Source organism: Heterodontus francisci, chromosome 11, assembly GCF_036365525.1.
Source record: "Heterodontus francisci isolate sHetFra1 chromosome 11, sHetFra1.hap1, whole genome shotgun sequence".
Lineage (NCBI taxonomy): Eukaryota > Metazoa > Chordata > Chondrichthyes > Heterodontiformes > Heterodontidae > Heterodontus > Heterodontus francisci.
Genome location: NC_090381.1, coordinates 68,328,669 through 68,355,722, shown reverse-complemented (window position 1 = coordinate 68,355,722; position 27,054 = coordinate 68,328,669). Strand labels below are relative to the sequence as shown.

At 42.8% G+C, this 27,054-nt stretch overlaps 1 protein-coding gene across 8 annotated transcripts in view; it reads left to right on the top strand.

Annotated features, from left to right (window-relative positions):
• tbl1xr1a (TBL1X/Y related 1a) overlaps window positions 1-27,054 on the top strand; it is a 217,871-nt gene that overhangs the window by 81,170 nt on the left and 109,647 nt on the right. For 6 of the 8 annotated variants that reach the window (XM_068042239.1, XM_068042245.1, XM_068042243.1 and 3 more), the window contains exons 2-3: window positions 16,707-16,798; window positions 17,364-17,443. The exons of 1 other annotated variant lie outside the window; for it this stretch is intronic. The gene's annotated coding sequence lies outside the window, so the exon portion shown is untranslated. The remainder of the gene's footprint in view (window positions 1-16,706; window positions 16,799-17,363; window positions 17,444-27,054) is intronic. One more of the 8 variants, XM_068042241.1, reaches the window with a different exon arrangement.

The window sequence follows — 27,054 nt, the reverse complement described above, 5'->3', positions numbered from 1 at the left end:
TTTGGATGTGTGGCCCAAATAAATTTTCTTTATAAAAACACATGGAGTGTAAGGAGCAAATTGAATGAATGAATGAATGAATTGCAGTTGTAAATTCAACTTGGAGGCTGTGATATGGTAGCCATTATGGAGACATGGGACTCGATTTTCTTGGTCCCCTGAAGACAGATTTGCAGGTGGGGTATGATGGCTTCCAGGAAAATAGGAAGCCACGTTGGGACAGCTCTCTGACACATTCCTGCCACCAGGGATCTTTCCCAGGGGTGGGTTAGGAAGAGGATTGACTGCCCGCACCATGGAGGTGGGCAGCCAATTAAGGTGATTGAGACCCCAATTGGTGATTTTTGTGGCATCCCTTGCATTTTGTCGCCAGCGGAGGAGCCCCACACCTCATGCAGAGCCCAGAAGCTCAATGGAGGTGGCCTCACTGTGGCAGGCTGGAGGGCTATTGGAGCTGGAGGCTTCATGCCCCGTTGACAGGGCCTCCAGCATGAAGGGCCATAATCATGGCTGAGACTGATCCAGTGGAGGGGTTTCCCCTCCATCCCAATGGCCCTGCCAGCCTTGAACTTTTATTTCTTCTTTCTTCTTCTTCTTTGGCCTCCTTGTCTCGGGAGACAATGGGTAAGCGCCTGGAGGTGGTCAGTGGTTTGTGAAGCAGTGCCTGGAGTGGCTATAAAGGCCAATTCTAGAGTGACAGACTCTTCCACAGGTGCTGCAGATAAAATTGGTTGTCGGGGCTGTTACACAGTTGGCTCTCCCCTTGCGCTTCTGTCTTTTTTCCTGCCAACTGCTAAGTCTCTTCGACTCGTCACACTTTAGCCCCGCCTTTATGGCTGTCCGCCAGCTCTGGCGATCACTGGCAACTGACTCCCACGACTTGTGATCAGTGTCACAGGACTTCATGTCGTGTTTGCAGACGCCTTTAAAGCGGAGTCATGGACGGCTGGTGGGTCTGATACCTGTGACGAGCTCGCTGTACAATGTGTCCTTGGGGATCCTGCCATCTTCCATGCGGCTCACATGGCCAAGCCATCTCAAGCGCCACTGGCTCAGTAGGGTGTATATGCTGGGGATGTTGGCCGCCTGTTTTGGAGATACGGTCCTGCTACCTGATGCCAAGGATTCTCCGGAGGCAACGAAGATGGAATGAATTGAGACGTTGCTCTTGGCTGACATACGTTGTCCAGGCCTCGCTGCCATAGAGCAAGGAACTGAGGACACAGGCTTGATACACTCGGACTTTTGTGTTCCGTGTCAGTGCGCCATTTTCCAACACTCTCTTGGCCAGTCTGGACATAGCAGTGGAAGCCTTTCCCATGCGCTTGTTGATTTCTGCATCGAGAGACAGGTTACTGGTGATATTTGAGCCTAGGTAGGTGAACTCTTGAACCACTTGCAGAGCGTGGTCGCCGATCTTGTTGGATGGAGCATTTCTGACGTCCTGTCCCATGATGTTCGTTTTCTTGAGGCTGATGTTTAGGCCAAATTAGTTGCAGGCAGCCGCAATCCTGTCGATGAGACTCTGCAGACACTCTTCAGTGTGAGATGTTAATGTAGCATCGTCAGCAAAGAGGAGTTCCCTGATGAGGACTTTCCGTACTTTGGTCTTCGCTCTTAGATGGGCAAGGTTGAACAACCTGCCACCTGATCTTGTGTGGAGGAAGATTCCTTCTACTGAAGACTTGAATGCATGTGAGAGCAGAAGGGAGAAGAAGATCCCAAACAGTGTAGGTGCGAGAACACAGCCCTGTTTCACGCCACTCAGGATAGGAAAGGGGTCTGATGAGGCGCCGCTATGTTGAATTGTGCCTTTCATTTGTCATGGAATGAGGTGATGATACTTAGTAGCTTTGGTGGACATCCGATCTTTGCTAGTAGTCTGAAGAGACCACGTCTGCTGACTAGATTAAAGGCTTTGGTGAGATCAATGAAAGCAACCGTAGAGGGGCATCTGTTGTTCGCGGTATTTCTCCTGTAGCTGGCGAAGATTGGGATTAGATTGGGATAAACGGACTAACTCATGTCAGAAAAGGAGTGAAATTTCTTGAATGTTTCTGGTGTAGTTTTCTGCAACAATATGTCCTAGAACCAACAAGGTGTCAGGCCATGTTAAATTTAGTAGTAAGTGCTGAACCAGATTTAGTTAACCGCTAAAGGGTGGGTGACCATTTGTGTAATACCTATCACAATATGATGGATTTGAAAGTAATATTTGATAGGGAGCGATACTAAACAGCTACTAAGAGTCTCGATTTAGGTGAGGCTGACTTCAACATGATGAGACAGAGACTGTCCAAAGTAAACTGGGAGAATCTGTTAATGGGTGAAACAACAGAAGATCAGTGAGTGATGTTCAATAAAGAATTTGAGATTTAGAACCATTTTATACCCCTAAGGGACAAGGACTCAACCTTCCAAAAAAAATGGGCGACTGAAGAGGTAAAAGCCAACCTAAAACTAAAAGACAAAACATCCAAAAATGCAAAAAAGCACAGATCCTGGCAATTGGGAGAGATATAAAGAACAGCAAAGGGTGATAAAACAGATAGTAAGAGCTACAAAAGGGAGTATGAAAAGAAATTTCCAAGGGATCTCAAAATTAACACGATTTTTTACAATTAGGAAAATGCATGTCGTTAGGTGCAATGTGGGTTTCATGAACATTGAGAATGGTGATATTGTTAATGAGAAAAAGGAAATGGTGGGCATGATAAATAATTACTTTGCATCAGTATTTACAGTAGAGGAAGAAGTTGGCATGCTGGACATCCCAAGGTAACTAATATTGAATTAAGGTCATGGGACTCATCAAAACTCATGTAAGCAAAATAACAGTAGCGAAGAAAGTAATGGCACTAAAGAGTGACAAATCCCCAGGACCGGATGCTTCCCATCCTACAGTTTTTAAAGGAAGTAGGTGAGAATATTGCAGATATCCTAACTATAATTTTCCAAAATTCTCGATTCAGGAACCGTTCCTTCAAATTGGAAAAATGTGCCTGTCACTCTGCTATTTAAGAAAGGTGACAGAGGGAAACCAGGGAATTATAGCCCAGTTAGACTAACATCTGTTGTCAAGAAATTACTAGGCTATAATTAAGGTTAGAGTGAATGAATACCTTGAAAATTTTCAACTGATCAGAGAGCCAGCATGGATTTGTAAAGGATAGATGACGCCTGACCAATCTGATTTGAATTTTTGTAAGAGGTGACTAAAGTAGTGGACAGATAAATGTCTGTGTATGTTATTTGTATGGACTTCCAGAAAGCATTTGATAAAGTCCCTCATAAGAGACTGTTAGCTAAGTCACATAGAGTTGAAGGCAAATTATTGTCCTGGTTAGGAAATTGAGCAGCATGAGTGGCAATGGTTCAATGAAAAGTCTCACCATCAACTCTGAGCACATAGGAGCAGAGGAAATAGGAGGCAGAGTAGGTCATTCAGCCTGCTCCACCATTCAACTAGATCATGGCTGATCTTCCACCTCAATGCCATTTTCCTGCACTATCCCCATATCCCTTGATATCTTTAATATCTAGAAATCTATTGATCTTTGTCTTGAACATACTCGATGACTGAGCCTCCAAAGCCCTCTGGGGTGGAGAATTCCAAAGATTTACCACCCTCTGAGTGAAGAAATTCCTCCTCGGTCCTAAATGGCCAACCTCTTATTCTGAGACTGTGTCCTCTGGTCCTAGACCCCCCCTGCCCCCCCACCACTATCCCCAGCCAAGGGAAACATCTTTCCTGCATCAACCCTGTCAAGCCTTGTAAGAATTTTGTCTGCTTCAGTTAGATCACCTCTCATTCTTCTAAACTCTAGAGAATACAGGCCCACTCTCCTCAATCTCTCCTCACAGGACAAACCTGCCATCCCCGGAATCAATCAGTCTGGTGAACTTTTGTTGCACTCACTTTATGGCAAGTATATCCTGCCTTTGGAAAGGAGACCAAAACTGTATGCAATACTCCAAGTGCGGTCTAACCAAGGCTCATTCATCCTGTACTTAAATCCTCTTGCAATAAAGGCCAACAAGCCTTCCTAGTTGTTTGCTGCACCTGCATGTTATCTTTCAGTGACTTAGGAACAAGGACACCTAGGTCCATTTGGACATCAAAACTTCCCAATCTCTCATCATTTAAGAAATACTCTGCATTTCTGTTTTTCCTACCAAAGTGGATAACTTCACATTTTTCCACATTATATTCCATCTGCCATGTTCTTGCCAACTCACTTAGCCTATCTAAATCCCCTTGAAGTCTCTTTGCATCCCCATAACTCTCATTCCACCTAGTTTTGGGTCATCAATAAACTTGGAAATATTACATTTGGTTCCCACATCCAAATCATTGATATAGATTGTGAATAGTTGGGGCCCAAGCACTGATACTTGTGGTACCCACTAGTCACAGCCTGCCAATCTGAGAATGGCCCATTTATTCCTGCTCTCTATTTTTTGTCCATTAACCAGTTCTCAATCCATACCAGTATATTACCCCCAGTCCCATGTGTTCTACTTTTGCTTACTAACCTCTTGTGTGGGACCTTATCAAAAGTGTTCTGAAAATCCGAATACACCACATCCACTGGTTCCCCCATATCTATTCTGCTAGTTACATCCTCAAAGCTCCAACAGGTTTGTCAAACCTGATCTCCCTTTCATAAATCCATGTTGACTCTGCCCAGTCCTACCATTATTTTCCAGGTGTCTGGTATCACATCCTTTATAATAGAATCTAACATTTTCCCTACTACTGATGTCAGGAGAACAGGTCTGTAGTTCCTTGTTTTCTCTCCCTCCTTTCTTCAATAGTGGGGTTACATTTAGTACCTTCCAATCGTCAGGAACCACTCCAGAATCTGTAGAGTTTTGGAAGATGATTCACCAATACATCCACTATCTCTACAGCCACCTCTTTCAACACTCTGGGATGTAGATCATCAGGTCCAGGGGATTCATCAACTTTCAGTCCCATTAATTTCTCCAGTACTAATTTTTTTACTAATACTAATTTCTTACAGTTCCTCATTCTCACTAGTCCCTTGGTTCTTGAGTATTTCTGGGAGGTTTTTTGTATCTTCCTCCATAAAGACAGACACAAGTATTTGTTTAATTTCTCTGCCATTTCCTTATTCCCCATTGTAAATTCCTGGGCTCTGCCTGTAATGGGCCCACATTTGCCTTTGCTAATAGTTTCCTTTTTACATACCAATAGAAGCTTTTACAGTCCGTTTTTATATTTCTTGCTAGTTTACTTTCATATTCTGTGTTTTCTTACTTTACCAGTTTCTTGGTCTTCCTTTGCCAAATTCTAATGCTCCCAATCTTACTACTTTTTTGGGCAACTTTATAAACTACTTCTTTTGATTTAATACAATTTTTAACTTCTCTTTTGAGCCATGGTTGAATCACTTTTCCTGCCTGGTTTTTGTCCCTCAAAGGAAAGTAAGTTTGTTGTAAACCATCTGTTAATCCTTTAAATGCTAGCCTTAGATTAGATTTAGATTAGATTAGATTAGAGATACAGCACTGAAACAGGCCCTTCGGCCCACCGAGTCTGTGCCGAACATCAACCACCCATTTATACTAATCCTACACTAATCCCATATTCCTACCAAACATCCCCACCTGTCCCTATATTTCCCTACCACCTACCTATACTAGTGACAATTTATAATGGCCAATTTACCTATCAACCTGCAAGTCTTTTGGCTTGTGGGAGGAAACCGGAGCACCCGGAGAAAACCCACGCAGACACAGGGAGAACTTGCAAACTCCACACAGGCAGTACCCGGAATCGAACCCGGGTCCCTGGAGCTGTGAGGCTGCGGTGCTAACCACTGCGCCACTGTGCCGCCCTTGTAATGTAGTTTCCCAATCTACCACAGCCAACTGGCCCCCCATACCTTCACAGTTTCCTTTGTCTAGATTTAAGACTCTAGTTTTGGATAGAACTACATCACTGCGTAAAAAAATGCTTCCTCATATTCCCCCTGCATCTTTTGGCAAACTATAACTATTGGAGTGCCACAGGGATCAGTGGCTGGGGCCTCAACTATTCACAATCTATATTAATGACTTGGATGAATGGGCCGAGTGTATTGTAGCCAAATTTGCTGATGATACAAAGATAGGTAGGAAAGCAAGTTGTGAGGGGAGCACAAAGAGTCTCCATAGGGATATAGATAGGTTAAGAGAGTGGGCACAAATTTGGCAGGTGGCGTATAATTTGGGAAAATGTGAGGTTGGCCACTTTGGGACGAATAGAAAAGCAGATTATTTAATGGAGAGAGACTGCAGCATGCTGCGGAATGAAGGAATCTGGGTGTCCTTGTACATGAATACGAAAACGTTAGCATGTAGGTACAGCAAGTAATTGGGAAGGCAAATGAAATGCTGGCTTTTATTGCAAGGGGGATGGAGTATAAAAGTAGGGACGTCTTGCGACAGCTGTGCAGAGTGTTGGTGAGAACACGTCTAGAGTACTGTATACAGTTTTGGTCATCTTACTTAAGTGATCTGCTTACATTGGAGGCAGTTCAGAGAAGGTTCACTAGGTTGATTTCTGGGATGAAGGGGTTGCCTTATGAGGAAAGGTTGAACGGGTTGGGCCTACACTCATTGGAGTTTAGAAGATTGAGAGGTAACCTTATTGAAACGGGGCACAGTTTCAAAATAAGGCATCTTCCAATTAAGGCTGAGATGAGGAGGAATTTCTCTTCTCAAAGGGTTGTTCTTTGGAACTTTCTTCCCCAGAGAACAGTGGAGACTGGGTCATTGAATATTCAGGGTTGAACCAGACATACTTTTGATCTACAAGGAAGTAAAGGGTTATGGCGACAGACAGGACAGTGGAGATAAGGCCAAAATCAGATCAGCCATGATCTTATTGAATGATGGAGCAGGCTTGAGGGTAAAGGCCGGCTACCCGACCTGAACCCAACGGGACACGACATGTGTCGGGTTGCACTTACAGGTCCGGCATTTGAGCTCGGGTCAGGTCGGACATGCTCTATCACAGGTCAGTGGCTCCAATGTTAATTTAATTTTTGGACTAGTAAGGTAGTTTTGGTACAGTTATTTTAAGCTTGTGCAGATCAGCAACAAAGTGAAAAATGGAAGGCAAGTTGGTCTGGTCGGGTCGCTTCGGGAAAAAAATGGAAGGATTTGGGCTAGATCGGCCTTGGGTCGGATGTGGTTCTGTCGAGCACGGGTCGGGTTTTTTTTTGCAGATCTGAGCAGGCCTTTACTTGAGGGGCCATATGGCCTACTACTGCGCTATTTCTTATGTTCGTCTACTAAGCAACCATTTGCTCATCCATTGTATAGAAAATTGGGTCAGGCTTCCCTTTTTCTGGGCTTCTTTTAAGTGCTGGGCTGCCACTTCAGATTAGATTGGAATTTGGATATGATCTTTTATTGACTCTCCTGGAACTGGATTATCTGTCATTTTTGGTTATCAACAGGAGTCTTCTCTGTTATGATGAATAATCAAGATTCTGCTTTGTGCGATTTAATGTACTGTTTGAGTCCTATGCTTAACATAGCTGGGAATTCCTTTCTTGGGATTTCTTTTTGCAAACATCTCAGAGAGGCTATTAATATTTTTGTTCCCGTTAAATTTGCCTGTCTTTGCTGGACAAGGTAGCTCTGAGTAAAGTAGGGGATTTGCACGATATTTACATTTTGTGCATTTGTAGGAACCCTAGTGTATTTATGCATTTGGTTGTGCTTCATATTCTGCTTGTGCCAGTATAATGCTAACATTAAACTTACATCTGTGGTGTTGATAATTCAACATTCCACAGGTTACAGTTGAAGTTATGATTCATATCTAGTTCCAATTTTATACTCAATTACATTAACAAATAAATATCAGCAATGAAAAAATTCATTGTCTTGGAGTGTTCTTTAGAGATTGAAAAGACTGTGCCCTCTTGACTGTGGTATAATTTAAGTGCCTGAGCAGCTGGCATGCATCTTCAGGGATTGGTTGAGCTAATGATAAATTTGGGCGTGTGCGGCACACAATTTTTTGACAGATAAGCACTTCTGGCGGGCCTGTTACTTTCTGTTTAAAGAGATATATCTTTGTTTCTGAAAGGACCATAAGGTAATCTGATCTTTCTTACTTAACTATTATGCAAAGCATTAGAGAAACCATGGTAACTTTCCCTCTTTCTGGGAAAGCACCTGGTCTGCACCCAGTACTTGTGTTGACTGCTGTGCTAACAATGTGAAGTCGACATAGGAATGTGGCCCGTGAGCATGTTCCCTACCGTATCGTAGTGCACCATCAGAAAGTTCCACTGGATCACTTAATTGATTTTTGATTTTATTTCAAGCTTTGTTTTCTTTATTTTTGATGTTTGAAAGATAATATCTTTACATAATTATGGAGAGATAAGGGAATAATTTGATGGAAGGAACAACTAGCTAACCAAGATTAAACTGGTATTGTGGATCAGTTGGCAATTCTAGAAATGGCCCAATTTTCATTCAAGTCAATGGAATGTAAAATTTCACTTTTCTTATCAGACGACCTATCTAACATTCATTTTGTGCCACTTTCTCCTTCCTTGAACACCGTACCTTGATCTGCCCTTGTCAACTCCTTTTGATATCTTCTACCCCTTTCCCAGCCCCATCTAGAGTTTTTACTAAAGATATCCTTCCTCCTTCAGCCTCTGCATTGGGCAACTCCTCATCTTTTCATCAGAGCATTAGTTCTGATGAAAGGTCACAGACCTGAAATGTTAACTCTGTTTCTCTCTCCACAGATGCTGCCTGACCTGCTGAGTATTTCCAGCACTATTTTTATTTCCAATTTCCAGCATCTGCAGTATTTTGCTTTTATTAACTCCTCATCCTTGGTGTTTTCAATGTCCATCTCAACTCCTCTTGTCCTCTGATTTCACTGGCATCCTGGCCTTCCTAAATCTCCCCCTCTATGTAAATTCGGTTTGGGTTGCACCAGGCCCACTCGGCTCTAGATCTCATTGCAGCATTATAAACTTCTTTTAATCTAATACTATCCTTAACTTCCGTAGTAAGCCCTGGATGAATCTTTCTTGCCGAGTTTTTGTTTTTTAATGCAATGTATTTTTGTTGAACGTTTTGAATTGTTTCTTTAAATATTTATTTACTGCCACACCTTTTAGTCTATTTACTCAATCAACCTCCCCCAGCTCTCCCCTCATACCAATGTAATTGGCTTTATTTAAGTTTAAGATTCTTGTTTGGGACTGGAGTATATCACTTTCAAACTTAATATGGAATTTAATTGTATTATGATCACTTTTTCGCAGAGGATCTTTTAATATAAAATTACTAATGAGACCTCACTCTTGTCTTCAAAAATCATTCACTACTCCAGGAACATTTTGGAGAGCAAGTCTATCCACCAATGGTTTTTCTTCACCGTCAGTCGTCTCCTTAGATCCTTCTCCCCCATCTCCTTAGTCTTGGAGGGCTGCTTATAACTGTGGAACAGTGCCTAAGCAAGATTCTGCAGTTTCAGAGAAGGGGTTTATGGGGGCGGTGGTAGAATCTGGGCATGGAGGGGAAGCATCTTTAATTGTTCCAATTTTTAAACTTGCTATGTTTCTCCTGCCCCATGTGCCCAAAGATCTGTGGGTCGAGAAACGGCGGGTTCAGTCACAGGAAAATTCATGGCAGAAACTTGTGACCCTGAGTAGATTCTCGAATCGAGGGACAGCCAATGGCGATGATGTTTCTCTTCGATTTGTGTTCAGAAAAGAAGTTAAAATGAATGTCTTGATAAAAGATGCAACTCTAGAATACTGATATGTATAAACATTATATGCACACTGACTAGTGAAGCTGTGTCTATTAACAATCGGCTATTTTCTAGCATCAGCTGCTGATTCTGAATATGTTTGTATGTGAAAGGGTTAGGGTTAGACTGGTCAGGAATCTGTTAAAATGTTGCATTTTTCTGTTGATATTTATGTCCGTATAAGCTTGACTGGATATCTGCTCCCTGCTGCATTCTTGGTCTAAAAATATTTGAACCCAAAAATAGTTATTCAAAATATAGAATGGAGGGTGTGGGGGTGAGGGGAGGGGGAGGTGGGTTAGAATCTTTTCTTGAAAGTAGGAATCAAACTTTTCTATTAATAGCTGCAGAATTTAAATTTCTGAGGATTGCATATGAAACACTTTCCTGACAGATTCACATGTGAATGTAAGCCATGTTATCCTTGGTTGAACCCTCCAGATATAGTTATTAAGCTGCTCTTACCATGTTCTTGTATGACTTTACATTGATACCATACCATGGTGGAATCTGCACAGTATGTACGTGATTTTTCCATAAGTCTGTAGTAAGGTCGGCAGCACTATAGTCTATTTATCTTTCAAATACTTTAGTAGAATTTTCTCAAGCCAAACATGACTTACTACTTCACACAAGAATTGTTTAATGTAAGTAACAAAATCTTGTGGAACTGTATAATTGCAGAGATGGGAATTGCATATTTTTGCAGTAAGTTTAGATTGTCAATCAGCCATGTGTAGTTCAATCAGCCAGGTGTAGTTCAAGTAGTGAGATAGTTACGCATTAATATCTTTGAAAGCTGAGCCTCTTTGTGAGAACAGAAAATATTTTTAGTGGGAAAATAAATACAGTAATAAACATTGGGCACACTAAGCATGGCTAAATGTACTGCATGTTGCTTTCAATAAAAAGTGCTGTCTTTAATTGTGGAACAACTGATTAACTGAGTTGACTATCACCATTTTAGATTTGTTGATAGCTTGCTAACACAAGTATTCAGGAACACAAAAATGTGCTATTTATAGTTCAGTATTTGGTAATTAAAAATCCTGAAGTCCCTCCTATGCATTAAATCTTTCTGGTGGCTTGGACATAGTTCAGTGCTCAAATACTGTCATAGCAACTGTAAGGGAGTATACATTACCTTTTGGATTCCTGCTTATTTGTAGCTCAAAGTAGGTCAAAGGGATTTCAGCAGAGAATACATTTGTTAATACTTTTAGTATGACGCTTTCATTCTTTTTCAATTTTCCTTTGACTTGGTAAACTTGCTGTCAATCCAAAATTATAATTTACATTTTACAAAGTACTGTGATGAATTGTAATAGTTTGATCTTGGGATGTAGTGTAGGAATCTTATCCAACTAACAGAATGAAAGGCTGAAGATTTTGGATTAATAATGATTTGGAGAATAAGAACATAAGGATGAAAAAAGGCCCACAAAAGCTGATTCTCTAGTAATTCAACTTGTCCCAGTCTAGCATCCAACTGTATTTTGAACTTCCTAAAGACTTTGAATGCACTACTTTATCTTGCAGATTATTTTAAATTCTATTGCTTTGCACAGGCATTTTTCCAAAATATTTTAGAACTTGTTTCTGTTTCATTTAAATTGCTCAAATGGTAACTGAGTCCTGTCTTACAAGAATGTAGTTCTTCAAAAGTAAATAACTTGGAATTTATTCTGGAGCGTATATAAATTCTGCATGGAACCTGGGGTTAATGTAGTTTTATCCAGACTAGTAGTAACAGTGAAGACTAGAGTTGTACAAACCTTTAGGAGGTATGACTTGGGTTATTATGCATTTCTTTTCTGCTGGTTATTTCCAGTTTGAATTTGACTGCAAGTCATTCTGGCTTTAACAGCATTTTATTTAGTATGTAATTTTAATTTGATCAGTCTTTTCCCTGTGTGAGAAGATGCCTAGTACTGTTTACAATGTTGTGCGTCTGATAACCCATGTTCATATGTTCATTGTTATTGTGGAGCTATCTTGATTCAAACTGTACTGAAGTAACTTCAAATTCACTTCCAACCCTTTCCCAGTAATGCTATAATTGTTCATCAGTGTAACTTTTGGTATGTGACTATTTTGAGCTGTGAAATCAACATCCTTTTATAATTTTTTTTATTTTAACATCCTCCAGTAGAAATATATACTCAAGTCCTAATAATCCCAGAATGTAAGCACTGCTATATTGCGATTAAATGACCTTAAATTGGGAGCAATGTTTAAATGCCAGTTTTGTGAAAACCCAAGGTTCTCGTCTGTGCATGCATATTTGTATTATATGGTTGGGAGGAGATCAGAGGCAGGAGATACATTTCATTGGGAACTCATTGTGTTAAGCTGGCCGCCTGGAAAGGCCTCACACCAACTGGCTTTAATGCAGTTAGTAGTTTCCTGAGTTATACTGCCACCTTGCTTTGATAGGCATTCAATACCACATGTCATCAATGCAAAAGTGTCAGTGTAAATACAAGCAGAGTGAATATTATGACCACCACTGACCACCTCCAGGCGCTTACCCATTGTCTCTCGAGATAAGGAGGCCAAAGAAGAATATTATGTACAATTTTCATGTCTTCGACATCTAGAGAATTGGAAGGGATGTTTTATTCAGTGCACAGTTTTCTGGAACAGCTTGCTGATGGGACTAATAGTTGACCTGATGCCAAATTTGAGTCTGAAAGTGGTAGGTGTTTTCAGAGTTACGAAAATAAGTAGAAAGTAAAATTACTTTTACAGTATAGAAAACTCATCAGGTTTTTTTTTAAACAATGAGGTAGGAGGAAGAAAGAATATTTTAAATTTCATACAAGTTGATCTGCTTTGGCATTGTACGCGATGTGTCAAGGCTCAAGTGTAGTCTTCAGGAAAAGTGGGGTTAAAGGTGGGGGTGATTGATCAATGCAGGCACATTTTAAAGGCAAAGATTTTGTCCTTTTTTCCATATCCGTTCCAATTTCCTATGTACACATAATAGAAATGGCACATTATGGTGGCTGCATTCTCTGCTGGTGGCAGGATGTCATTACAGTGTGACAAGTTTACATCAGTTTCCACTATAAACATGGACATAGGAATGTTTATGGGAAGAATTGACATGAAGTGCATGTTGAGGTAATGTTTTTAATTATTACTAGTTGATCTGCTGCGGCATTGCACATGGTAAGTCATAAAATATCTCACTCTCTTACCGATCTGTTGTCTCCATGTTGGTGTTTCCTTCTCTCTTCTGCTTTTCTTTGCTTAACTCTTTGTCCTTCTCTCTTTCTTCTTTCTAATTGCATGGGTGGTGCTGCAGGCAAAGGAGCTCAGAACGGCAGCAATCTACATTTGAGGTGGGGAGTGCAGGAAAATAGACTGTCAGCAACTGCCTTCCCATTCCTTTCCCCAATTGCTCATGCTTGTCTCTACCCCATCACACACCCCTGCCCTTTCATCATCTTCGTGCATATTCTTCATGTTACGACCAGGTGAGAAAAGGGTCTAGGGTTCCCTCTCAGCCTTCACCTGGTCTTACTGTAACAGGGTTTTATTTTTAACACACCGTTTATTTAGCTTCCCCTTAGTGAATCCTTGTTCACCTAACTTCCAATTATAAGGCAAAGAAATTAGCCAAACAGGTTTTCTTACTTGTAAAGAAAAAAGGTTGAACTTTATTAAACTTAAAACTTCTAAATCGGTTAATGTCTACGGATACGCGACACGCCCACACTAGCACGTGATACACACATGCAGATGGAGACAGAAAAGCACAGAAGAAATAAAGTGGAAAACTTTGAGGCAATATCTGAAGATGGCTTTAGTTACTGTTTTTCTAGCTCGCTGTAAAGTCCTTGATTGTAGGTAGGTCTTGCTTTTCGTTGGGGCCCAGTATTCTTCTTAAACCTTGTTCGATGTAGGAGACTTTTTTCTCTTGAAGTTCATGTGTCTTCAGTGGGTCCAGAGGCTTGTGATAAAGAGATGGGAGCAAGCAGGAGAGGTCTTCTCAGTCCAGGAGCAAACAGTCTTTTTGTAGTTCAAACTCTTTGTACAGTTCAGAAAAAACCCAGGTTGCCAAGTCATGTGACTAGCTGGTCTGACCATGTCTGTAGATTCTCTTGTTTTATCCGACCCTGGAATGTCTCTTCTTACACACAATACCTGGTGCTCAAAGTCCATTGTGGGTTAAATTGGAGCATGGAATAGCTCCTTTGTCCCTCCATGCACTGTCTGTTAGTATACAAATATTTTTTCCAGCCACGGCTGATCTGTTTATCAAGTCATTTCCTCGCTCCAGCAACTGTTTAAAATCAATGTTCGTATGACAAAATTAATATGCCTCATTCTTGACAGGTGGGGGGTCTAGCATGACACTCTTCATACTGCACCCTCATTCCCATCGCTCTGGCTGCCTTTTCCATTTGAACTACCTGCTCAACTGCCATCATCTTCCTTTTCACATGGCCTTATTATCACTTGCTTAAACCTTAACCTTTCATATGCTCCAAAGACTCCAATTCACCTGTCCATGTAACATGACATGAAGTAAGGTGCAGTCTTTCTACCCTCACCCCCACTCTAACTCATGTGTATGTGCTGTCTCTTTGTAAAAAAAAACTATGAAATTTGTTCAGCTGTTCCTCAATTGTATAAAAAAAAATGTAGGCTAAAAAGTAATTTCTCAGTATTTCTTAGAGATATTTCTTGGGAAATTAGGTTCATTGCACATTTTCAGATGGCACAACCTAAATACAGCCCATACTGTTTCAGTTTTTGGCATACATACTAGGTCAAATCCTGGGTTTTGGGAGAGGTTAAGGACTTAAAGAATAAAACTTGGTAATGAGGATAAAGTTAATGATGTGAAATATTGACATCCAGTATGTTAACTAATGAGTTGGAGGCTGGCGGGACTTGTTGTTTTAACTTGGAGTCTCCAGAGTACAGCAGGATTATTTCTCAGCAAAATGTAAAATCAATTCCAGTTACTTATTTTCAGACCTGATTGGGTAATTAATTCCCTGTCAGTCATTTCCATTCTGGCCATGACTTGTGTCACCATAAAATGTAATCTTGTTATTGTAAAACAGCTACATATTTAATTTTATAATAGTTTTGGTTGACCCTTATTTTGGGTGATACAAATTTCAGTTACTGAGGAACTGAGGGGCGGCGCAGTGGTTAGCACTGCAGCCTCACAGCTCCAGGGACCCAGGTTCGATTCTGGGTACTGCCTGTGTGGAGTTTGCAAGTTCTCCCTGTGACCGCGTGGGTTTTCGCCGGGTGCTCCGGTTTCCTCCCACAGCCAAAGACTTGCAGGCTGATAGGTAAATTGGCCATTGTAAATTGGCCATTGTAAATTGTCCCTAGTGTATGTAGGTGATATGGGATTACTGCAGGGTTAGTATAAATGGGTGTTTGTTGGTCGGCACAGACTCAGTGGGCCGAAGGGCCTGTTTCAGTGGTGTATCTCTAAAAAGAAAAATAGCAGTGGATTTTGTTTTCAGAAAGCATTTTGAGAGAATCCAGTGGCAATTGCAGATTGAGTCACAAGGTTATACAGGTGTTTCTATTGTAAATGTGAATATAGAAATGTATAATGGAGAACACACAGTGTGACAAAAACAATATCAGGAAGTGGCAGAGCAAAGTACATGCAGATGTAAATATGTTAATAACGATATAATTTTCGACTGCTTAATAAAAAAAAAGTTTAATTGCACATTTTAAGTTGGCTCCAGAATGTAAAAGTGATCTGTAAAATGCAGTGCTGTGTTACATGTAGAGCTTTGTCAACAATAAAGAGGTTGGTATCAAATTTCATAGGCATCAGGTATTTAAAAACCGTTTCTACCATTTATTTAAAAACATTTTTATCTCAAATTATGGACAAAAATTTCTTGTGGGTTGTGGGATCTCTTGTCTGTAGGAAAATCTTACAATGTGTGCCTAATACCTCTTGCAATTTCTTAAACTTCTAGAAATGGTATTGCCATATTTCTCCTTCATCCATTAGAATTAAGTACTTATTTATTCATTTATAACTTTACCTTTATATTAATTTGAACCAGTAGGTGTTTGAATTAGTAATACATATATAGAAAAGTATTAATTGCACCCTCCTATCCCAATTTTAAACTTTAAAATATATATAAAGAACAAAAGTAGAATAACTAGCTTTAATTCATATGCTTTAATTAGTCATAGAGTCATTTACAGAATAGAAGGAGGCCATTCAGCCCATTGAGACCATGCAGCTCTTAGCGGAACAATTCTGTTCGTCCCACTCAGCTGCTTGATGTGCATAGAATAAAATTGTTTCCCGCCATTAATTATAGGATGTCTTTTGTATTACCGTTAAAACGCAAACATAGGGCTGCATTTTACAAGCTTGCTGCCAATCTCGGTGGCGAGCTTCAAAGATGGCGGCCCGTGAGTGTGGGCTTTACTCCGTGGAACCATCGCGATCTTAAACGTGGTGGCTCATTTACTTGGCCGGGGCGGACCGCCCTCCGCGATGACATGGCGGGAGCGGGCATCCCGTCCCCGACAACGGCGTTAAGCGCCACTGTGCAGGTGCCGACGCCATTTTTAAAGGGCTTCGAGCCCTTCAGTTTAGTTTACAGATTTAAAGATACATCCCGTTTAAATTTTATTAAATTTAACGTTATGTTTCTCGACCCTCTCCCCTACGCCCCCATGACCATACAGTTAATTTCTTGCTGTCCCCCCACCCCCTCAAAATATTTACCTTGTGTTCCTGGCTTTACCACCCCCCCCCGCCCCGCCCACCCCCACACCAAAGTTTATGAACTTTTCACTTCAACCCCTTCCCACCATTCCCTCCGCCAATCGGATCGCTTTGACACCGCCACCCGCACTGAAATACTTGCTCTCCCTTCCCGACCAGTGTCCCGCATTGGATCTCTGGATGGAGATCTGAAGGCGCAGGAGTGCGGGCTGCTGGCACGAATATCGCACCAAGATCGACGGCGGGAGCGGGTAAGTATTTAATACATTACTTTGCATAAATTAACATAATCAAATTTTCGATCCTGCCGCTGAGCAGCGGAGGGGCCGCCATGAGGCCTAGCCATCGCCAGCAATATGGGGCCAGGCCTTCCTGGCATCAAGGCCTGTGGCAGGCCTCTCCCAGAGGCATTTTTCAGGCCCCCCCCCACCACGACCCTCGACGTCGGGGGGGGTGGGGGGGGGGGGTGGGGTCTGTAAAATTCGCCCCATACTGTTTATATTTTGTATCCCATTTGTCATGATACGCGACATTTGTAGTTTACATATAAGGAAGGGATGGAGACAGTTTTGTTTTCTTCCCTTCCCTCTCCTGAGTTTTCTCCCATCTTCAAGATGCTGACTCTCTTTTTCTAAGCACTGGTGGTGCTGTAAGCAATTCTCCATGGCTAAGATGTTCCAATTTTAGTGTAATAGAAGGGAGAGCATTTTGCTGCCCTGTATTAAATAGTAGCTCTGATCCAGAACTCAAAAGTGAAGTTAATAGTTTATTATTTTTACAGCAAATCATTTATAAAATTGTTTTATCTTTATACAGGTACTGCAACATTTTTAAGTACTGACATCATTACACCCTTTACTGGACCTGAGATTTTGCACAGTCAGTGTTTGAAGCTAGTAAGTTGGTATTTTTGCATTACTTCCTTACAATCGCTGCTGTAATAGCACACCGTATAGTGTTTATTGAGAACATGTGCGAGATAATTTAAAGACCTTGTACTGTCATGTTTTTGAAGCCGAGTTGGTGGTTTGTTGACCTTAATTTGATGGGGGTGTCCACCATGAAATGGTGTCTACATTAGAAGAATTAACCAAAATCTGAAGTAGGGATCCAGTGTGTCTTTGCTCCCTTCATCTTTAGTCTTATCTATTTATTTAAGATTGTAGATTCCCCATTAAAAATTTAATAAAATTATCTTTGCTTTAATATGTTTTTAAATAACTAGTGAAACTTTACAAGGAATGTGTCATAAATATTGTACTTTTTTTACAACCATTAACCAAACACCTTTCTCGGTGGCGGGGTCTTGAGCATTTATCTGTTTCAAGTAAGTAATAAGGACCACCAACTTCAATGCATATGGACTAACAGCTTTGACTTTTCATTGTGACCAAAAGTTTTGTTGAATGGGTTTAAAAATAATTTATTAAAGTGTTGGCCAACAGAACAAGCCTTGGATAGTTTTTTTGGTATGTCATGCTCTTGTTTCCTAGTAATAACTGCTTTCAAAAATATAGCAACACCAGGGAAAATTGGATTAACAGTGCTTTCTTGTCAGAAACCAAGTATAAAAAGAAAGCAATTTCCCTTATTCTATGAAACATTAAGAAATTATGTTAGTGGTTATTGACTGACTGAAGTTTGAAGACTGTATACATTTTGCAGTGAAATGACCACAAGTTACAATACAGTCTAGCCAAATAAACTTGCAAAATGCAGTACTCTGTTATCGTATTTCAATTTTTACTTTACTAGTCAATGTTCTGTGATGTTGCACACAGGAAATCATGACAAAGTGTAGTTTCCAGGTGTCTGGGGAAGAGATATAATTTAGACTGCACTTTTGCATCCATCTTCAGCCAGTAGTGTGGAGTGGATGATCCATCTTGGCCTCCTCCTGAGGTCCCCAGCATCACAGATGCCAGTCTTCAGCCAATCTGAGTAACTCCACATGATATCAAGGAGCGACTGAAGGCACTGGATACTGCAAAGGCTATGGGCCCTGACAACATTCCGGCAATAGCACTGAAAACTTGTGCTCCAGAACTAGCCACGCCCCTAGCTAAAGTGCAACACTGGCATCGACCCGGCAATATGGAAAATTGCCTAGATACGTCCTGTGCACTAAAAGCAGGACAAATCCAACCCGGCCGCTTACCCCCTATCAGTCTACTCCTGATCATCAACAAAGTGATGGAAGACATTGTCAACAGTGCTATCAAGCGGCACTTGCTCAGCAATAACCTGCTCACTGGCGCTCAGTTTGGGTTCCACCAGGGCCATTCAGCTCCTGGCCTCATTACTGCCTTGGTCCAAACATGGACAAAAGAGCTGAACTACAGAGGTGAGGTGAGAGTGACTGCCTTTGACATCAGGGCAGCATTTGACTGAGTATGGCATCAAGGAGCCCGGGCAAAACTGGAGTCAGTGGGAATCGGGGAAAACTCTCCACTGGTTGGAGTCATACCTAGCGCAAAGGAAGATGGTTGCAGTTATTCAGGTCAATCATCTCAGTCCCAGGACATAATTGCAGGAGTTCCTCAGGGTAGTGTCCCAGGCCCAACCATCTTCAGCTGCTTCATCAATGACCTTCCCTCCATCATAAGGTCAGAAGTTGTGATGTTTGCTGATGATTGCACAATGTTCAGCACCATTCGCGACGACTCATACTGAAGTAGCCCACATCCATATGCAGCAACACCTGGACAACATCCAGGCTTGGGCTGATAAGTGGCAAGTAACATTCATGCCACACATATGCCAGGCAATGACCATCTCAAACAAGAGAGAATCTAACCATCTTCCCTTGATGTTCATTGGCATTGCCGTCACTGAATTCCCCCACTATCAACATCCTGGGGGTCACCATTGAGCAGAAACTTAACTCGACCAGCCACATAATGCTGTGGCTACAAGAGCAGGCTGGGTATTCTGCAGTGAGTAACTCACCTCCTGTCTCCCCAATGCCTGTCCACCATCTACAAGGCACAAGTCAGGAGTGTGATGGAATACTCTCCACTTGCCTGGATGGGTGCAGCTCCAACAACACTCAAGAAGCTCGACACCATCCAGGACAAAGCAACTCACTTGATTGGCACCCATCCACCACCTTCAACATTCACTCTCTCCACCACAGAAGCACAGTTGCAACAGTGTGTACCATCTACAAGATGCACAGCAGCAACTCACCAAGGCTCCTTCCACAGCACCTGCAAATCCACAACCTCAACCACCTAGAAGGACAAGGGCAGCAGATACACGGGAACACCACCACTTGCAAGTTCCTCTCCAAGTAACACACCATCCTGATTTGGAACTATATTGCTGTCCCTTCACTGTGGCTGGGTCAGAATCCTGGAACTCCCTTCCTGACAGCACTGTTGGTGTACTTGCACTTCAAGGACTGCAGCGGTTCATGAAGGCAGCCCACCACCACCTTCTCAAGGGCAATGAGGAATGGGCAAAAATGCTGTCCTAGCCAGAGACACCCACATCCACCAAACAAATAAAAAAAAATTCTTTTTTATTTTTAAATAGCACTTTTCTGTTATTGAATATAAAATCACTGAACAATTGGTGCAGCAGCGAACTAGAATTGGTTGGACTAAGGGAGTTTCTGTGCCGTGCAGGTTGAAGAGCTAAGAAATGCAGAACTAAGACTTTACAGTGCCTCTACTGCCAGAAGGGTGTAATTATAGTGCAGCAAGTTTGCATAGACTGTTTTCGTTTTAAACACTGACATTTATAATGTAAAATGTTACCAACAGAAAGCAAGATTTTGTAAACAGGAAGTGTTCAGAGATTAAATTATTAATACAGATGGTGTATCTATCTTGATTATTGGTAATGTTTTGCATTGTGATAATAAGTAAGGAATATTTGGATCTGTAGTGTTTTGGATGCTTTAAATCTTGGAGTTTTTGATGTCTCACAGGTCTTCAATGTGAGACATCTACATTGCATTTAACAGTTGCAAATGCTATGCCAAATACTCTATTGCAAAGCACTTAATTTACTTCAGTGCAATGTTAATATGAACAATTAAACAGCAGCTCTTGATGCTGTTTCCTGGATTGGAATAACAATGTCATGTCAAATTCCCATAATTGTGGGGGGATGGCGGGGGGTGGGTGGGGTTTGTAATTACAATTCAGGTGCCCTCCAAAATGTCTGTTCTAAGCAATGGACAGACAGGCCTGCATTTATCATGATTTGAAACTTAAGTTACATGCATTGTTGAATGGGAGTAATGTTCATAAGTTCAGCATTTTTTTTTTGAAATGTGATCTTTTGTACTGGAGGATGTAGAGCCCACTGTACATTCCTATCCACTTCAAAATGGAAAGTCACAGTCAAACTATCATTCAAGCCAAAACCACCCATCACATTTATTTGTACGATTTATAATTGCAGAATATAGAAGCAGAAGAAATAGTCAACAAAGCAATGTTTGCTTTCCTTTTTAAAAAAAAATAGTTCTCAAATAAAAGGGCTGGATTGTCATTATGAAGGAGCAAAATGGGAATTGGATCTGGTTTTGGGTCGAAACCTACCTCCTGTGGGAAGCTGATTCAGATTGCAATTTTTTTAAAAATTCATTCATGGGATGTAGGCGTCACTGGCCATGCCAGCATTTATTGACCATCCCTAATTGCCCTTGAGAAGGTGGTGGTGAGCTGCCTTCTTGAACCGCTGCATTTGGGGTAGGTATACCCACAGTGCTGTTAGGAAGGGAGTTCCAGGATTTTGACCCAGCGACAGTGAAGGAACGGCGATATAGTACCAAGTCAGGATGGTGTGTGACTTGGAGGCGAACTTGCAAGTGGTGGTGTTCCCATGTATTTGCTGCTCTTGTCCTTCTTGTTGGTGGAGGTCGCTGGTTTGGAAGGTGCTGTCTGAGGAGACTTGGTGCATTGCTGCAGTGCATCTTGTAGATGGTACACACTGCTGCCACTGTGCGTCGGTGGTGGAGGGAGTGAATGTTTGTAGATGGTGTGCCAATCAAGTGGGCCGCTTTGTCTTGGATGGTGTCGAACTTCTTGAGTGTTGTTGGAGCTGCACCCATCCAGGCAAGTGGAGAGTATTCCATCACACTCCTGACTTGTGCCTTGTAGATGGTGGACAGGCTTTGGGGAGTCAGGAGGTGAGTTACTTGCCTCAGGATTCCTAGCCTCTGACCTGCTCTTGTAGCCACGGTATTTATATGGCTACTCCAGTTCAGTTTCTGGTCAATGGTAACCCCTAGGATGTTGATAGTGGGGGATTCAGCGATGGTAATGCTGTTGAATGTCAAGGGGAGATGGTTAGATTCTCTCTTGTTGGAGATGGTCATTGCCTGGCACTTGTGTGGCGCGAATGTTACTTGCCACTTATCAGCCCAAGCCTGGATATTGTCCAGGTCTTGCTGCATTTCTACACGGACTGCTTTGGTATCTGAGGAGTCACGAATGGTGCTGAACATTGTGCAATCATCAGCGAACATCCCCACTTCTGACCTTATGATTGAAGGAAGGTCATTGATGAAGCAGCTAAAGATGGTTGGGCCCAGGACACTGCCCTGAGGAACTCCTGCAGTGATGTCCTGGAGCTGAGATGATTGACCTCCAACAACCACAACCATCTTCCTTTGTGCTAGGTATGACTCCAGCCAGCGAAGGGTTTTCCCCCTGATTCCCATTGACCTCAGTTTTGCTAGGGCTCCTTGATGTCAAGGTCAGTCACTCTCACCTCACCTTTTGAGTTCAACTCTTTTATCCATGTTTGAACCAAGGCTGTAATGAGGTCAGGAGCTGAGTGGCCCTGGCAGAACCCAAACTGAGTGTCACTGAGCAGGTTATTACTAAGCAAGTGCTGCTTGATGGCACTGTTGATGACACCTTCCATCACTTTACTGATGATTGACAGTAGGCTGATGGGGCGGTAATTGGCCGGGTTGGACTTGTCATGCTTTTTGTGTACAGGACATACCTGGGCAATTTTCCACATTGCAGGGTAGATGCCAGTGTTGTAGCTGCACTGGAACAGCTTGGCTAGGGGCGAGGCAAGCTCTGGAGCACAGGTCTTCATTACTATTGCCGGAATATTGTTAGAACCCATAACTTTTGTAGCATCCAGTGCCTTCAGTCGTTTCTTGATATCACGCGGAGTGAATCGAATTGGCTGAAGTCTGACATCTGTGATGCTGGGGACTTCAGGAGGAGGCCGAGATGGATCATCAACTTGTCACTTCTGGCTGAAGATTGTTGGAAATGCTTCAGTCTTATCTTTCGCACTGATGTACTGGGCTCCCCTATCATTGAGGATGGGGATATTTGTGGAGCCACCTCCTCCAGTTAGTTGTTTAATTGTCCACCACCATTCACAGCTGGATGTGGCAGGACTGCAGAGCTTCGATCTGATCCGTTGGTTCTGTGATTGCTTAGCTCTGTCTATCGCATGCTGCTTACACAGTTTGGCACGTAGATAGTCCTGTGTTGTAGCTTCACCAGGTTGACACCTCATTTTGAGGTATGCCTGGTGCTGCTCCTGGCATGCCCTCCTGCACTCTTCATTGAACCAGGGTTGGTCTCTTGGCTTGATGGTAATGGTAGAGTGGGGGATATGCCGGGCCATGAGGTTACAGATTGTGGTTGAGTACAATTCTGCTGCTGCTGTTGGCCCACAGCGCCTCAAGGATGCCCAGCTTTGCATTGCTAGATCTGTTCGAAATCTATCCCATTTAGCACGGTGATAGTGCCACACAACACAACGGACGGTATCCTCAATGTGAAGGCGGGACTTCGTCTCCACAAGGACTGTGCCATGGTCACTCCTACCAATACAGTCATGGACAGAAGCATCTGCAGCAGACAGATTAGTGAGGACGAGGTCAAGTATGTTTTTCCCTCGTGTTGGTTCCCCCACCACCTGCTGCAGACCCAGTCTAGCAGCTATGCCCTTTAGGACTCGGCCAGCTCGGTCAGTAATGGAGCTACCGAGCCAGTCTTGGTGATGGACATTGAAGTCCCCATTTTCAGATAGATAATCCCTTAATTGGGGTGGAGATGAGTTTCCTGTCCTCTCGGAGCCAATGGGATTGAAAATGGCAGTGAGTCAGATCAAGTGTGTGACTCATGTAGACTCCCTCGGCAGCCATCACTGAGGCTGCTGGGTGTCCTGATGGAGCAATCTGCCATGCACAACACCAGAGGGAAGCGAGATGTCACAGGGAAGCTGGAGGCCTGGGACTAGGGGCAGGGCAGACTCTCGCTTCATCGCTGTCCACCTGGATCTAATACTGGAGGCCGTGAGGGAGAGGCAAGATGTCCTCTTCTCAGAGGGTGGCAGGAGGAGGCCACCTCATTGTGCAGCAGGAGCACCTCTCTGTTCAATGTTGATCTCCCTCTTCCTCCTCCTCTCTTACTGCTCCCCTGATGAGCTGTCTCTTTCCAGGGCCTCTCTGTCCTCCAGGTCCACAGCTCTCTGGAAGGCCATGTTATAGTGAGCACAGCTGACTACCACATGACAGAGACTTTTGCAAGAGGGTATTGGAGGGTGCCACCCAACCAATCCAGGCACCAGAATTGCATCTTCAGAAACCCAATGGTCTGCTCAATGGTGGGCCTGTTGAGCAGGTGGCATTGGTTGTTTCGCCTCTATGCCTCTGTCTGGGGCTCCCGTAGAGGGGTCAGTGACCATCTCTTCAAGGGATTTTCATTGTCCCCTTGGATCCATCCATCCACTTAGGTGATGAAGTGAAGCATAAAGGCAGCCTGGGCTAGTGGAGGATGAAGAAGACATGGCAGCTGCCAGGAAAGTAAGCGCATACATGGAGGAAGTTCTTGTTGTGATGGTGGACCAGTTGGACGTTGAGGCAGTGGAAGCCCTTTGGGTGCCTTGATGACCACATGGGCGCAAGGGATGATGCCTTGCACCTGGGGGAATCCAGCAATGGAGGCTGAACCCAATGCCCTCTGTTCCTGCGTAGACTCATTTATGTCAAGGTGGGTGTAGTCCCCAGTCCTCCTGAAAATGTCATCCGTGACCTGCCTGTTAAGCTACTGACTGCACGATGCCACCTCGGTCCACAGCTGATCCCTGGAACAACCCGGTTGCATAGAAGTTTAGGGTGACGGAGACCTTGACGGCTGCAGGTAGAGGACTGCCCTAGGGATAATGAGGCCTCAGATTGTTGTGGATCAGTGCATGCAGGACCGAGACCACCTGCCAAGATAGGCGCAGCTTCCTATGGCACTGGTGCAAGCACCCGATGTCTTGGGTAGCGCCTTCCTCCCACCCCCACTGTGCTCCTCTGTCCTCCTGCTGTCCAGGAGGTTGCATTGGCTGCAACTCATCCTGGCTGCTCTGCCCAATGTCAGTGTAAACTTCTCCCATTCAAACTCCCTCAGCTGGGGCTCATTCGTTCACTGGGCCTTTGCCTGCCAACCCCAGCTGCCCAAGTGATGCTAGCAGATGTCCCTCTCCGGTTTCCTTCTACTCACCATTAAGAAAAGCAAGTCTTACAAATGCAGCAGTGGCCATTCTGTGGCACTTTTGAAGCAGCTGAGCTTTTTTCTTTGGCCTCTGCAGTCTTCTAATCAGCCCTTCCCATAGTCGTCATTGCCCTCTGCCATGTTCACATCTTGAACACCCTGTCGTTTTCCCACCCATGGGGTCCTCCAGGTTCCCAGCCTTTAAAAATTAAATCTTCCTGTTGACAAGCCTTTTAATGAGCTCAACAGGCAGTTCATTGGAGGTGTGTGCCCAACCCATTCCCTCACTGCTGGCGTCCCTTTAAAAATGGTGTGTTCCAGAGGCAATGAGTCCCATTACTGACCTCTGTGAACACAATGTTCAAATCGCGCTTGTCTTCAGACTCACACTTAGCAGGATTTAAAAATGCTGTTCACAGTGTTTGAAATCTTGATTCAAAACCTTATCTCTCAGACTTTGGTTAACACAAATTAGGTTCTGCTTTTCTCCGCTAGTCTTGTCTCATTCCAACGTGGAAACCAAAAGCTGAAGCAAGGGAATTGCATGTTAGCTGGCTGGCAACATCTCTGATTAAATCAGTTCTTTTGCAAAGGCAGACAATCATGTTTCCATTTTTACCATTCATATAGATCTCAGACTTCCGGTTGTCTGTTAGATTGGTTATGATACATGACTTGCATATCAAGTAACTAGGCTGTTCTCAACAGATAGCTTGATGCTGGTGCAGTAATGCAAGGATCATCTCAAAGTATGAGAGAGATGCTGATTCAGTTAACTTGTACGTATGCATTCAGCAGCACTGTAGGAAACTGGCTGGCTGCTTCCTCCTAAAACCCTTAGCTATCTCTAGACAGGTTTCCACTTTTATCTTTCTCCCCTTAAACAAGAGTCCTTTTCAAAAGAGTCAAGCGTTCTATTTTAAGTTTGGAATCTATTAGCAATTCTAAAATTTCATGTGGGAAAATATATAATCTGTAGGTTTTATGATTTGAAGCAAGGCTCTCCTTATGTGATGGCTGAGCCACACCAAGATCTCACCTTTTTCCCCGTCAGCAGTTGCATGTACTCCTTAGTAAGCATGACGTTGCTTCATAATCACAATTGCTGTGGAGCTTAGTTGCATGGTTAAGTTCTGTTTCCATGATTAGAAAACTGAAATGCTCAACATATAGCAATCGGAAGGCAAATGGAATGTTGGCTTTATTGCAAGGGAATGGAAAATAAAAGGGAAGTTTTACTGCAGTTGCACAGGACCTTGGTGAGAGTACAGTTTTGGTCTCCTTATTTGAAAGAGGGTATAATTGCAGTAGAGGCAGTTCAGAGAAGCTTCACTCGACTCATTCCTGGGATGGAATTATCTTATGAAGAAGGGTTGAACAGGTTGGGCCTTTACCCATTGCAGTTTCGAACAATGAGAGGTGATCTTATTGAAACATGTAAGATCCTGAGGGAACTTGATAAGGTGGCTACCAGGATGATAGTTCCTTTTGTGGGGGAAGACTAGAACTAGGGGACACAGTTTAAAAATAAGAGGTCTCCCTTTTAAGATGGAGATAAGGAGAATTTTTTTCTCTGAGGGTCGTTCGTCTGTGAAATTCTTTTCCCCAGAAAACAGTAGAGGCTGGGTCATTGAATTTTTCAAGGCTGAGTTAGATAATATTTTGATAGACAAGGGAGTCAAGGGTGACAGGGGGCAGACAGGAAAGTGGAGTTGAGACCACAGTCAGATCAGCCATGATCTTGTGGTGGAGAAAGCTCGAAGGGTCGAATGGCTTACTGCTGTTCCTATGTTCCTTCCTAGGAGAAGATAGCATATTACACCAAGATTAAGGAATATTGAGTCATGTACAATGTTAATTATAGTGTATTGGGCTTGATATGCTCCTGAGGTTTAATAAGTATCAACTATGAAATGTTTTCGATATGTCCAGAAAATACTTGTCATAATCACTGCCTTTAAACCTTTATCAAATTTATATGCTTGAGATTGGTAACAAGCAGTGCAATTAAAATAACCATGATCACTAAGTAATGG